The 14478-nt window shown below is 37.8% G+C and overlaps 1 long non-coding RNA gene across 1 annotated transcript; it reads left to right on the forward strand.

Annotated features, from left to right (window-relative positions):
- Positions 1-2340: 2340 nt before the first annotated feature.
- On the forward strand, positions 2341-14165 carry LOC133660772 (uncharacterized). Its single transcript, XR_009827885.1, has 3 exons — positions 2341-2567; positions 4504-4639; positions 13713-14165. It is a non-coding gene; the product is annotated as an uncharacterized LOC133660772 (long non-coding RNA).
- The last annotated feature ends 313 nt before the right edge of the window (positions 14166-14478 follow it).

The following is a 14478-nucleotide window of genomic DNA, read 5'->3' on the forward strand; positions in this document are numbered from 1 at the left end:
GGGGTTTTCCGCCTGGCACAAGCGTTTGACTTGCCTCCATTCAATAGCGTTACATTATTCTTGGACGTTAAAAAGTGCAGCGGGGGGGAGCCTTTTGAAAAAGTGCAGCGGACATGTCGCTTGCCCACTCCACCCCCAAATTAAGTCCACGGTAGGCCATGATGTCCTGGGGAAAAATGGACATTTTGTCAGCCTCACTAAACGTTTAAAATTAATTTTTACACTTGATTACAGGCATACCATGTAGAGTATTTTATTAATGGAACGTGCATTTCTACATCACATCTTGTCAAAGCATCTTGCTGCTAGAACATCTTTAGTGAATTGACTACACGATGCATTGTAGGTGTTATATTACTGTATTGATGAACAGCTGCGTTATAATGCAGTAAGTCAGTCTTCCAATCGGCCATAATGCCCATGACAGCCAATGAAGGCAAGGCAAGGCAACTTTATTTGTATAGCGCTTTTCATACACAAGGCAGACTCAAAGTGCTTCACAGACAACAAAGTGAAATGAAAGAAAATAAAAGCAAAATTAAAATGCAAGACAATAAAAATAAAAACAGTGCAGACGTTAAAAGTTAAAAGATTTAGCTGAAAGCTAAGGTGAACATAAAAGTGAAATGAATGCACTTACATGCGGTCATATTTCTTTAATTCTTTAAAACTAATCTTGTTTGGAAAGATTTTAGTCAAACAAAAACTCACCATTTGGAGCATTTAAAGGAGGCCCCCGAGTTGATGTTATGCATGGCGTTATTTAACATTCTAACCTGTCAGTACCTTTGCTGACTAAACACTACATTTTGTTATGTCTTTGTGTCGAGCTGTTGTCACTTTTGCCATATTGTACTGAGTAGCCAGGACTTTTTTCATGCCACGATGCTACTATATTTATTCACACCTGAAGAAAACCCAACATACATATTCCTGACCTATTTTCCCCAATCAATTAAATTATATTCTGACTTGTTCGACTTTTGAGGTTCCACTGTATTTTGAAGTATTGCTTGCTTGGTAATTTTATGAGGTTTGAACTGTATTTTTTTTTTTTTAAACACTAATGCTGGTCCAGCTCTACTAATCTATGCTGTTATATTTGTAAAAGAAATGTAATAAATTATCTGACATCTGCATGAACACTACCTTGGTTGTTGTGTGAAATAGTCATTTAAAATGTGAACGATACTGTAACACTGCTCTCATAGTTTGTGACTGTCAATATAATAAGCAGCAGAGTATTTATGTGGTGCATCATCATAATGCACATTACTATTATGATAAAGTAGGACAATCTAACTAACATATTGACTAGTAAAGTTGTGAATCTTTGGACACCTAACGATTAGATCCGATTCCGGTTGCTGGGTGAAGAGTTGATTTAGAATCGATTCAGCACGATTCTCGATTCAAACTGATTCTCGCAATGTATTATTTGGTATAATAAATATAATGAAACTTTTTCAAAACCGGTGACAGTTTAGAAAAGCTCTTTCTGGTTGCATGGAGATGGCAAGAACGTGCTTTTAAAATTGGCTCTAATAAAAAAAAAAGTTTTTTAAATTGATTTTGGAACATTTTTTAAGCGATTTAAAATCTGTAAGAATTGTGATTTGGCTGGAACATTTTTTTGTGCACCACCTCAAATAATACATTTTTAAAAATCCTGATTAATCGCACTTTTTAATTTCGATTAATCAGGAATTCATGACAAATCACAGATTATTTCTCACTTGCATAATTTCAAAAATACCCCAATATTTTGACACCAATGCATTTTTTTTTGTCAGAATGTCATACATAATTAAACAAAACATTACACTTGAATTGCACGTCGTTTATTTTCTCAGAGCTTGGTAAAAGTTTTATCTAAAAGTGTATTTTTTTGTGACATTTTCCAGCGAGCATGCACATCCGTTGGAGTGTCTGTCCTGATATACGCATTGACCTGATCACTGACCGCATAACAACCCGCACCTCCTTTCAGGTATCCATCCGCATTAAAGGTTTTCGACAGCCCTAGTATTGACATAAGTTTGCATGAATACTTGCACATGGTTCGCACCACCTGGTTGAATGTAATGTAATTAATAAAGATACTTTAATATGTCTTACAATAAATAGTTCAGCAACCATAATAATAAACCAATTTGTGCTATTGTACCTAATGTTGTGTCATGTAAGTGTAACGTTTTTTTTTAATAGGAAAAGCACTCACTTTGGTTTAAATGTGTCCCGGTTGGGCGGATCTGATTCAATTTAAGCTCCGCATGGCGGAAGGACGCGGCGCCGGTAAGGCAAACAAGCATACCTAGATGTCATTTTTTTTGGCTCGACTACTTAACTAACAGCAGGTGTTCGCTTCCGTAAATTTGGGCAAATAAGTCCGATTTCGGACGCTGACTGTCACAAGTTGAAATAAGAGGTTTAAAAAGTACAATTCATCAACACCACACGCCGCCTTTAAGGATATTTTTGGATATTTTGGCACCACAACACGAATTCAGCCAACTTTTGGGACTGCTGCTGTCTTGAACTGGAACACAAAACCTCCCATTTTGTCTGTAAGTATGGCATTTATAAACTACGTGCATATTTCCAAGTCAAATGTATTATGTTGACATTTTTACGTTTTAACTTTATTTACGTTGTGTAGCGAATCAAGCTAGCGCCATTCAATGTTCAATCGAACCATTTTGTATGTGTGGGCTGATCGATCCATTGTATTGCTAGCAACGATACCAATGGTAGTATTGGTTCGATACTGGCGTGTTGACATCGATATTTTCCAGTTCTCTTCTATAGGTGTGTGAATTCTTCCCAGATTTCCCAGAATTCCAGGTTTTCCAGGACATTTTTCCCATTCAAAATGAATTGGCCATTACTCAAACTTCCACCATTTCCACAGTTTTCAACCGATTGAAACCATTCCACCTTCAACATATTCCACTCATCCTGGACATTCAAACTATCATTTTTACAGGTTCAAAAAAATTCCAGGAATTCCCAGAATTCCCGTTATTTCAACTACTCCTTCCACATTTTTTGTCAACCTACTTCAACCGTTCCACCGTCCAAAAATTCACAGATTTCCCAGAATTGCAGGTTTTCCAGGACATTTTTCCCATTCAAAATGAATTGGCCATTACTCAAACTTCCACCATTTCCACATTTTACAACCGATTAAAACCATTCCACCTTCAACATATTCCACTCATCCTGGACATTCAAACTATCATTTTTACAGGTTCAAAAAAATTCCAGGAATTCCCAGAATTCCCGTTATTTCAACTACTCCTTCCACATTTTTTTTCAACCGTTCCACCGTCCAAAAATTCCCAGATTTCCCAGAATTCCAGGTTTTCTTGGACATTTTTCCCATTCAAAATGAATTGGCCATTACTCAAACTTCCACCATTTCCACAGTTTTCAACCGATTGAAACCATTCCACCTTCAACATATTCCACTCATCCTGGACATTCAAACTATCATTTTTACAGGTTCAAAAAAATTCCAGGAATTCCCAGAATTCCCGTTATTTCAACTACTCCTTCCACATTTTTTGTCAACCTACTTCAACCGTTCCACCGTCCAAAAATTCACAGATTTCCCAGAATTGCAGGTTTTCCAGGACATTTTTCCCATTCAAAATGAATTGGCCATTACTCAAACTTCCACCATTTCCACATTTTTCAACCGATTAAAACCATTCCACCTTCAACATATTCCACTCACCCTGGCCATTCAAACTATCGTTTTTACAAGTAAAATTTTTTTTCCAGGAATTCCCGTGTTTTCTAACTACTCCTTCCACATTTTTCAACCCACTTCAACCGTTCCACCGGCCAAACATTCCCCTTAATCAGGACAAAAAACAAAGTTGTTTTTTGAATGAGAAAAATTCCCGGTTTTCCAGGAATTCCTTAATACCATTTCTCACTTAAAAATGTTACTACTTCAACATTTCTTGGCCGATTTGAAAAACTCCAACACCAACCTTTTCAACTCATTAAGAACATTTTTTAGCATATTTTTGGGACCCCATTTTGAAAATTCCTAGCGCCAACACTAATGGAGTATTGGTGCGTGCAAAACAGCAGCAGGCGGCTGTGGCCTGCGGGCCGGTTCTAATACTAATCAAATAGCCTTGACTTTGACACTTAGGTAGTAATGGGACAGGAGGCCTTAAGGTTTTGTTTCTTCCAGCTCCTTCGTGGACACATTCCTTGTTTCCTTCTTTTAATTTTCCAGGTAAATCTCTTGTTTTTAGTAATGCTCTTTTGTTTGAGATGATCTTGATGGACATTGTTTTTGATACTATCATTGTGTATAGCACTCACACCAACCTTTGCAGTTTGACCCGTACACCGACTATTTCGACAAAAATTCAAGTTTTATGTTTGTATGATTTTTACTGGATTAAAAGTATTGTATTTTTTGTGCATTTATTTTTATTTTTTTTAAGTATTGCTGCTACCAGCTTTTATGCTTATTCCCAGGTGGATACTGTACATCATGGTGGCCAGTAAGGATGCCCACACTGAAGTGAAACCTCCTTGGGTGCGTAGAAAGCCAAGATACAGAAATGTCAAGGCCTGGGAGGAAGTGATGGCAGGGGAGAGTGGACACAATAAGGTAAGCTCTGGAGGTAGATTGAATCTTTCTGGAGAAAATAAACACATAACTTCAGTCGCCCAGCAACAATATTGAATTAAAACAGGCATATTGGTTACAAACCGAACGCTGTTGTACAAGGGTTTTTAAAATGTTGGCACTTCCTCCAGAGAATAAGATACAATTGAACCTCCTTTACATCCTGAAAAAGTAATATAGTTTGTATTCTCAGAGCATTCATTCGATCACAACTGGACTGTTTGGTTGGCTCTCATTGTCATTATAGTAGGCTTCTTTGCTTCATGCTCATAGACTTAGGCAATTCCGATTTTTTTGGCCATATGAGGCCTGTATTGGATTTTTTCAGGTCAGTATGAACATTGCAATTCCATATGACCCAGGCCTTTTCCTATGTGGGAATATATCGGATATGATGCGTCCTCAATGTGAACGCTCTCACGCTTAGGTCGCATTCATCCGACGAATACGTCATCAAAAAGTGATAAGTGTTGTATTTGTTCGCCAAAATAGACTGTTTAAAAAATAAATAGTTGACAACAGAGGGGAAAGCAGGTGAAAATAATATGTTGTAGGAACTCACGTGAAAGTTCCACCACTCCTGTCTCCGACTGCTCGCCCATAGACATGCTCTTCAAGCAGACATCGAAGAAAAATGTCCCGTAAAACTGTCAGAAACAAGATTCTTGTCTTCTTCCTTTTTAATCTTCTACGCAAAAATAATTTGGTTCAGAAAATGTTTACTGTAATTGCACAAAATCCTTTAAATTCCCACAAATACGCCAATACTGAGCCCGACTAGAGCTGAAACCATGTTTACTTCCGTAAACACTGCAGTGCATGCAACGTCATGACGTCATGTCTGCATACAGGTCAGATTGCTTTGGTATTAGAAATCAAATTTTTGTAATGTGAATGGCCACATAAAAAGATTGGATTTCACAAAAAAAATCTGAATTGGACATCCGACTAAAGTAGTGTGAACAAAGCCAGAGATTACTCAGATCTAGTCTTGTAGCTGGTGCCAAATCCCCAAGTAATTATACTCCAACACAAGGAGGGTGTGCCTGGGCATGAATGGTTCCGCCCTATTGTAGGAAAAATCAACAACTGTTGAGATGAAAGAGCAACCCTTTTGTCAATGCTAACGACAATCGTTAAAGTGGAATTTCCCCTCGTTAGTATCGAGGTTAGGGATGTCAAGGTATGAACATTTCTTACCACGGTTATTGTGACCAAAATTATCATGGTTATCATTATTGTCAGGTTTAAAACCCCGATGACATTTATTAAACAGACAAGAAGCAAGGAATTAAACAGAGACAGAATTTAATTTAGCTCATTGAGGAGAAACGCCTGGGCTGTACTCTTTGTACAGTCTTCCACCACGCTCTGACAAGAGAATTCTACGCCTCCTCTTTTATTTGGACTTTCCCTGATTACATAGCAACAACTGTTTCTTAGGGGAGAGGGGGTCGTAAACAGCCGTCGCCCTTGGTTACAAAACAGTTCAAAGAAAAGATGCCTGGAGCTTGCGTCAGGTCCTGCTTCCTCTCCGCTTTGTAGATCTCGGGTCAAGACAAGATCTTCCTGTGGATTACAATAGATCAAAGAAACCGACACCTTCATGTCGCGTCCCATCGTACACAGTGGAGTTTTACAAGCCTTTTGCTTGGTAAGATCAAAGACAGCTTTTGTCTGCTCGCCGGGAACTCATGGAAACACAAAGTTTTGTGATAACTTAGATCCAATTATTCTGACAATTATTATCGTGGTATTTTTAAATGTGGTCAAAATGTTCAAAAAGTGCTTGTACTGCAATCTTTTAACTAAGTTTATTTTAAAACAAACAAACAAATAACACATCGAAAATGATGTACTTTGTAGAAAAACATTTTTTGTAGATAAGTGTTACATGTTCCTCAAGTAGAAAACAAATGAAAGCAACATAAGCATTATTAACAGAGTAGCATGGCAGAAACTAAATAACATAAATAAATACAAATTACTGTGAAAGATGGCACATGATGGCCATAAGATGTAACTGCACTTTTTGTCATAGCATACAACACGAGTGCTGTAGTGAGGTCTTTTGCCATTTTTGATGAGGGAGCATAAGTAGCTGCTTCTGGAAGACATCAGGTATTGTATGTGTGATGGTGGTAGAAGATGATGTACTGTAACTGTGGCATACAACTTGCCCGCTCCACACCCACTCTGCAAATAAGGGAAAAGCAAATGTAATATTATATTTATTAGATGCTCATTATTATTATTATTATTCTAATCATCAGACTTGATGATTGGTGACACACAAACCCTAATGCTACAGTTGTAAAAACAAAACACGTTGCAGGGTTTTCGCTAGGATTTGTTTTTAACACTAACTTTTAAAAGTAACAAAGTAGCAGCAGTCATTAACAGCACAAAACACATAAACTGAATTACATTTTGTTCTGCTACAGCAGGGGTGGGCAAATAATTTTTACCGGGGGCCGCATGAGCAACCCGAGCACTGCTGGAGGGCCACATCGACAATATTTCAATTAAATTTTGCTCAATATTATTTTTGATATATACCGTAAGATAAATAATAATAATAATAATAATAATAATAGTAATACTTCAACATAGTGTGTGTAACAGCATTCCATGACTAATATAAATAAATTAACATTAATAATAAATGACAGTAAAATAAGCACACGCATGACTGAGGAGTCATAGTGTAACTTTGTGTGGTGTTTGAGTTGTCCGACTTTTTGTGTGGCCATAAACGCACCAGTGGTTTAGTGCTATGCGTGTTGGTGACAGATGACAAGTTGGTTTTGGCCTGGTTTGTACGGCAGAAAATGACTAGTTTTTCGAGATAGAAGTGTTTTACTCATGTTTTTGGTGTGGTTATGTCCGAATATAAACAGTTTTGCTCAATAAAGTCATCAATATAATTCCTGTCCTCGAAGCATCTCGATAGACGTTACAATAAATGAACGGTGTTGACGAACACCGTTAGGGCCGCTTGTTGTCACTGTCACTCAAAGTTGCATTGCAAAATTACACAGAATAAATGTGTTTATTTTGTTTAGAATTCAGATGGGATTTGACTTGGTGCGCGGCATATATTTGCTGTGCGCAGCGGACGCTTGAGCAGTGCGCAATTGCGCAGGCGCGCACCTTAGAGGGAACGTTGCTTGGCAGTCCAAGTCTTGTTGAAAACACGCCATTCCTCATCAACTTTTCTCTTTTTAGCGTCTCGGGTGTAAACCGTGCATCACTTGTCGCTGCATGTGCACCTTCACTCGCAGGTTACACACGGACACACGCCCATAAATAATACTTTTCAAAATAAAAGCAGCACAGTTGTATTGCGCGCACGACATATGTTTTTTCAACTTTATTTTGTAATTTGTGATTGCAGCTGTTCACATTCACTCACAATCACGCACACGCATACGTCCACAAGGAAGTAATACAAATAACGATTTTCAAAACAAAAGCAGCACCGTTGTATTGCACACTAGACATAGATACTTTTTTAAATTTATTTTGTAATTTATAATTGGCCTCACGCGGGCCGGACAGGGACGCACAAAGGGCCGCAGAATGCCCAGGTCTGTGCTACAGTATGTGTTGTGTGCACACACTACTCGTTCTGACCGATAGCGGCCATTAACAAGTCACTTTATGCAACACTTAGGTGCAACTACAAGAACGTTTGACAGACAAACGATGACAAGTTACTTTTTAAAGACTTACCATCATGCATTCATCTACAAGTTAACTTATTTTGCACTCGACGTGTAGTTGAGGATGGTGGTTCCAGAGTTGACTCAACATGTTTGAAGTGTTGCATCCCTTCGCAGGAACTTTTTTTCCTGCATTTTCTGGTGATGGGCTGACTATCCTCAAAGAAAGATGAGGTCACCTACTTAGGTTCCATTCTAGAGGCTAATCTTTCCTGTGATAAAATGGCAACCTAGGTAATCAAAAAGGTCAACCAACGAATGTGATTTCTCTATAGAATCTCCTCTCTGGTCAACAAAAGCACCATGAGGATTCTAGCGGGAACTCTCGTTCAACCCTTTTTCGATTACGCATGCACCTCCTGGTACCCTAGCACAGGGGTCACCAACGTGGTGCCCGCGGGCACCAGGTAGCCCGTAAGGACCAGATGAGTAACCCGCTGGCCTGTTCTAAAAATAGCTCAAATAGCAGCACTTACCAGTGAGCTGCCTCTATTTTAAAATTTTTATTTATTTACTAGCAAGCTGGTCTCGCTTTGCCCGACATTTTTAATTCTAAGAGAGACAAAACTCAAATAGAATTTGAAAATCCAAGAAAATATTTTAAAGACTTGGTCTTCACTTTAAATAAATTCATTTTTTTTTTTACTTTGCTTCTTATAACTTTCAGAAAGACAATTTTAGAGAAAAAATACAACCTTAAAAATGATTTTAGGATTTTTAAACACATATACCTTTTTACCCTTAAATTCCTTCCTCTTCTTTCCTGACAATTTAAATCAATGTTCAAGTAAATGTATTTTTTTTATTGTAAAGAATAATAAATACATTTTAATTGAATTCTTCATTTTAGCTTCTGTTTTTTCGACGAAGAATATTTTTGAAATATTTCTTCAAACTTATTATGATTAAAATTCAAAAAATTTTTTCTAGAAAATCTGTAGAATCAAATTTGAATCTTATTTCAAAGTCTTTTGAATTTCTTTTAAAATTTTTGTTCTGGAAAATCTACAAGAAATAATGATTTGTCTTTGTTAGAAATATAGCTTGGTCCAATTTGTTATATATTCTAACAAAGTGTAGATTGGATTTTAACCTATTCAAAACATGTCATCAAAATTCTAAAAGTAATCTTAATCAGGAAAAATTACTAATGATGTTCCATAAATTCATTTTTTAAATTTTTTCAAAAAGATTCGTATTAGCTAATTTTTCTCTTCTTTTTTTCGGTTGAATTTTGAATTTTAAAGAGTCGAAATTGAAGATAAACTATGTTTCAAAATTTAATTGTCATTTTTTTCGTGTTTTCTCCTCTTTTAAACCGTTCAATTAAGTGTAAATATCATTCATTATTAATAATAACATAGGTAAATTGAGCAAATTGGCTATTTCTGGCAATTTATTTAAGTGTGTATCAAACTGGTAGCCCTTCGCATTAATCAGTACCCAGAAGTAGCTCTTGCTTTCAAAAAGGTTGGTGACCCCTGCCCTAGCACCTCCAAAACCCTCAAATCTAAACTCCAAACATCCCAGAACAAGCTAGTCAGAATACTTCTAGACCTCCATCCCCGATCACACCTCACTCCTACCCACTTCTCCAAAGTGGGCTGGCTCAAGGTGGAGGACAGAGTTAAACAACTTGCACTGAGCCTAGTCTATAAAATCCGCTACACCTCCCTGATACCGAAGTACATGTCAAACTACTTCCTTAATGTAAATGACCGCCATAACCACAACACCAGGGGGAGCTCCACTAACCACGTTAAACCCAGATTCCGATCTAACAAAGGTCTTAACTCATTCTCATTTTATGCCACATCAATGTGGAATGCACTCCCAACAGGTGTAAAAGAAAGGGCATCTCTATCCTCCTTCAAAACCGCAATAAAAGTACACCTGCAGGCAACTTCAACCCTAAACTAACACCCTCCCCGGATTGTAAATAATCAAATGTAAATAATCAAATGTAGATACTTTTTCTTATGCTTTCTGATCTCTCTCTCTCTCTCTATGTCCACTACATACTGTACATATCCTACCAAGTCAGACCTACACTGTTTCAATGTCCATTTCTCTGTTCTCAATTGTTGATGACTGAAGTGATGATAACAACCAAACCTAACCCCCCCCCACATCCCACACCCCGGATTGTAAATAATGTAAATAATTCAATGTATATACTCTGATGATTATCTTGTGTGATGACTGTATTATGATGATAGTATATATCTGATAGTATATATCTGTACCATGAATCAATTTAAGTGGACCCCGACTTAAACAAGTTGAAAAACTTATTCGGGTGTTACCATTTAGTGGTCAGTTGTACGGAATATGTACCTTACTGTGCAATCTACTAATAAAAGTTTCAATCAATCAATCAAATTATTTTACCCTCAGCATGCTTTATCAATCCTAGTAAACGGACAACATTTCAAGAGCGAGGTCCGTGTGTTGTTTTCCGGCATTGCAAACAGCGCTGGTGCGCATGCACCATCTTCGGAGGCGCAGAGGCTGCATGCTTTTCCAGGAAGTGAGCAATGTCGCCTAAAATGCATTAATAATAATATATTTCGATAATTAAAAAAATCAAACGTTATTACGAACCGTCCGGAATTTTATCGTGGTTAATCATTATACAGTACCTAATTGAGGTATTGTGTGGCAGAATGATCGCTGTAGAACAGACCTGGGCAAAATACGGCCCGCGGCCCATTAAGATTTTCAATCCGGCCCGCCAGACGTTCTACATAATTTTTTCAGACCTTTAACATCAAAACTGTCGCCGCCATTATGATGTGCAGTGCTGTTTTTCAATTACTGTAAGCATTGAACTATAGAGAGTATTTCAATGGTTAAAATCTGCGCTTTTGGGTTTTATACCAGTTATTACGGTAATCTACGTCACAGCAGCTCAGACCAGGAACAAACCAGAGTGGGCGGGGTTTGTTTTCAGAGTAGCCAGCCCGAAACGCTTGTGTCAGAAACCGATGCGGAAGCAGATTTTTTACAACAAAGTTCTGCAAAAAAGTGATAATATATCATATTGTAGGTGTTTATTACACTTTGCATTCATATTTAGCTGTTTTTCACATTTTGTGTTGTAAAAGACGTCTATGGAGGAGCTGGTCTGAGAAGTAAAAGAGGAGCGATGTTCATATGTTGTTAATATTCACTGTTTTATTGTTCATAGTTAATATTGTAAATCTCACTTTCTTTATTTTAATGTACATTTTGGGTGTCCCATTCAGTAAAAAACTGTAAAATTCCATTCCTTTTTTTTGAGGTGGTCTGTCATAACGTTTTTAAAATTCTATCAGAAAATTGTGACTTTTGGTAGATAGATAGATAGATAGTACTTTATTGACCCCATCTATCTACCAAAAGTCACAATTTTCTGATAGAATTTTAAAAACGTTATGACAGACAATTCGTGTTCCTGGAAAAAAAGGGACCCAAACACACATACTGTTCAGCAGATTTTTACAGCTGTGTACATATAATTTATACACACATACACATTGGCCCCCCAGACACAATTTCTTCTTTCAATGTGGCCCCCGAGTCAAAATATTTGCCCAGCTCTGCTGTAGAACGACCACTACCAGCTCAAAATCAGTTGGAATCACCAATGTTAGCATACCATTCAGTTGTAAAAAAAAATGGCACCAAATGAGCATCTGAGACCAGAATGTTTCTAGCTTCTGTTATTTCTTGGAGGCTAAATTGCAGAGTCTTTTAGCATTGGTTGAAAGGACAGTGTTGCATGTGGTAGATGGGTGATGTCGCAGACCAACTTGTCTGTTCAAAGATGGTTTATAAACCTTGGCGTAGATGGTTTTCCTTACCCCGCCTTTCCAACCATCCGTCCTCCCTGACCAGAACCGGTACATTTTTGTTCTCAAAGGTGTGCGGTTTTTTCTTGAGGTGCAGGTAGACAGCTGAGTCTTGACCTGACAGGTTTTTCCGTCTATGCTGCGCCATACGTCGGCTTAGTGTTTGTTTTTTCCCCTCTAATATATGAATCATCATTACACTGGACACGACAGCATACACCAGATTGTTTTTGTGGGTGTGGGTTGTCCAGTCTTTAGGATGCACTAGTCTGTGTTTCCCGGGTGTTGCCTGGTTTGAAGTGTTCTGGGATGTTGTGTTGGTTAAAAATGTAAACATTTTCTGCAATGTTTTGTAGAGTTTTCTGCTCACCCCCGACTCTCTTTATTTGCTTACTGTAGGAACTAAAGAACTAATTGTATTGTGCTTTAAAATACAATTAAAGTTGTCTTAGCAGGTTTGGAGAAATAGTTTCTTTATTTTTTCCTCAACTGCTTTGAAAGCTCTTATCTAAATATTGAACTTTTATTTGATGTAGTTTGGTAGTGTGCCGTTTGAACCACCAGATGGCAGTGTTAGTTTGACTGAGAATCTCTGCCTTTTTGTTGTATTTAGTACTTGCTGATCAAAGACACAATCAACATAAACAAATATAAATAGCAAAGCCTACAAAAAAACTGTACACGAACATGATATTCTTTGATTTGTTTTTACTAATTTGAACCTCTTAATCTCACTCAAAAAGCGACAGAAATTAGTATTTTATGTGAATGAAATTATTGCTTTGTGTTACCTTTTTCATCAAAAATTAGTGCATTGTAATGTCTGGTCAGTAGAGGGCGGCCGAGAGCCTAATTTCCCACAAAACATGACCTTAAATCCCTTCTGCTGACCTTATCGTGAGGACACGTCAGTATTAAAATAAGTACTATTTTGTTATCTGTGATGATTTGTATGAAATGTAAATTACTGTAACCATGTTGATTTAAATTGGGACACTTTTTGGTTGAAAATGTTGATACAGTTGCAGTATTGTCTGTTGGCAGTACAGAGGTTGAAATTTTCCCCTCAAAAATACGTTCCCATTATAAATAAGAAATCCGGGAAAGAATAAACAATAGTAGTACATATTGCCAAATGGAAAGGTCAGAAGATTGATAGCCACTTAAGTTTATTTTGGAGTACATTGTTTATGCTGCACTCTATCACTTGTATTTTATCTCCCCTTTTGATCAGAGCTGATATCTGCCCTTTGCGTTCATTTACACTCCATATATGCATCACAAGGGGGAAAAACACTGCCACCCTACCTGTCACCGTCAATTTCGTGGCAATTGCTCTATTATTTTTATGCCCGAAATTACAAGAACTGAGCAGCGAGCATGCGGAACTCTCCCGCGTAGATAACAAAGATATATTTGGGAGTAAATAATATTGACTGTACCTTTTGTTTAAAGCTGGAATCAATACTTTTTAAAGCGTCTCCATTTTTCATTTAGGCCGCGTCATGTCCAGGCGTGGGAGGGGCCCGAGAGATGAATGGGTGGATCCTCTAATTCACCCTGTTGCAGTTATCATAATTGTTGAACAGCCACGCGTTTTAAAGATCGGCTTGAGGAGAGGCAAGCCACACAAAGAAAGCTAATAGATTTGGAAAATTGAGATGGATTGTGCCGCAAAGCACTTTTTTCCCCTTCTTCTTCTTCTTTTTTTCCTATTTGGCATGGGAGGCAAATGGACAAATATGTTCCTTGGATGAAGAAGCGTGCGTTTGAGATGTGATTTAACACAAAGGTGTCTCTGTTTGTTCTTCCCCTTTGAGGCCTCATGCATGGCGCTTCAAAGTCTGCAATGAAGCAGCAGCAGAAGCAGTTCCTTTCTTGAGACACCAGGGGGAAATGAATAACTGTGGGGGGAAAAAGACACTTCAGGGACAAGACAAACTATGGAAAACTTTTTGAATGTAGTCACTGGAGCGCAAAAGTTGCTGACGGTCAACATTCCATATTGTGTTTGGTAGCAATTGCTGCACAATGGAGTGCTCGACTGGAACGTTGTGATTTATTTTCTACATTTAAAACACTTCCTTGTGGTCTACATAACACGTAATGGTGGTTCTTTGGTCAAAACGTTGCATAGATTGTCTTACAGACCATCTCTACAAGCTGCTTTCTGACCATCTCTTCATGATGTGCTGTTTTGTGGGCGGTCTACCTGGCTCCACTTCGACAGTGTCTGCTCCCCACTAGGGTTGTACGGTATACC

Source organism: Entelurus aequoreus, linkage group LG11 (genome assembly GCF_033978785.1).
Source record: "Entelurus aequoreus isolate RoL-2023_Sb linkage group LG11, RoL_Eaeq_v1.1, whole genome shotgun sequence".
NCBI classification, from domain to species: Eukaryota; Metazoa; Chordata; class Actinopteri; order Syngnathiformes; family Syngnathidae; genus Entelurus; species Entelurus aequoreus.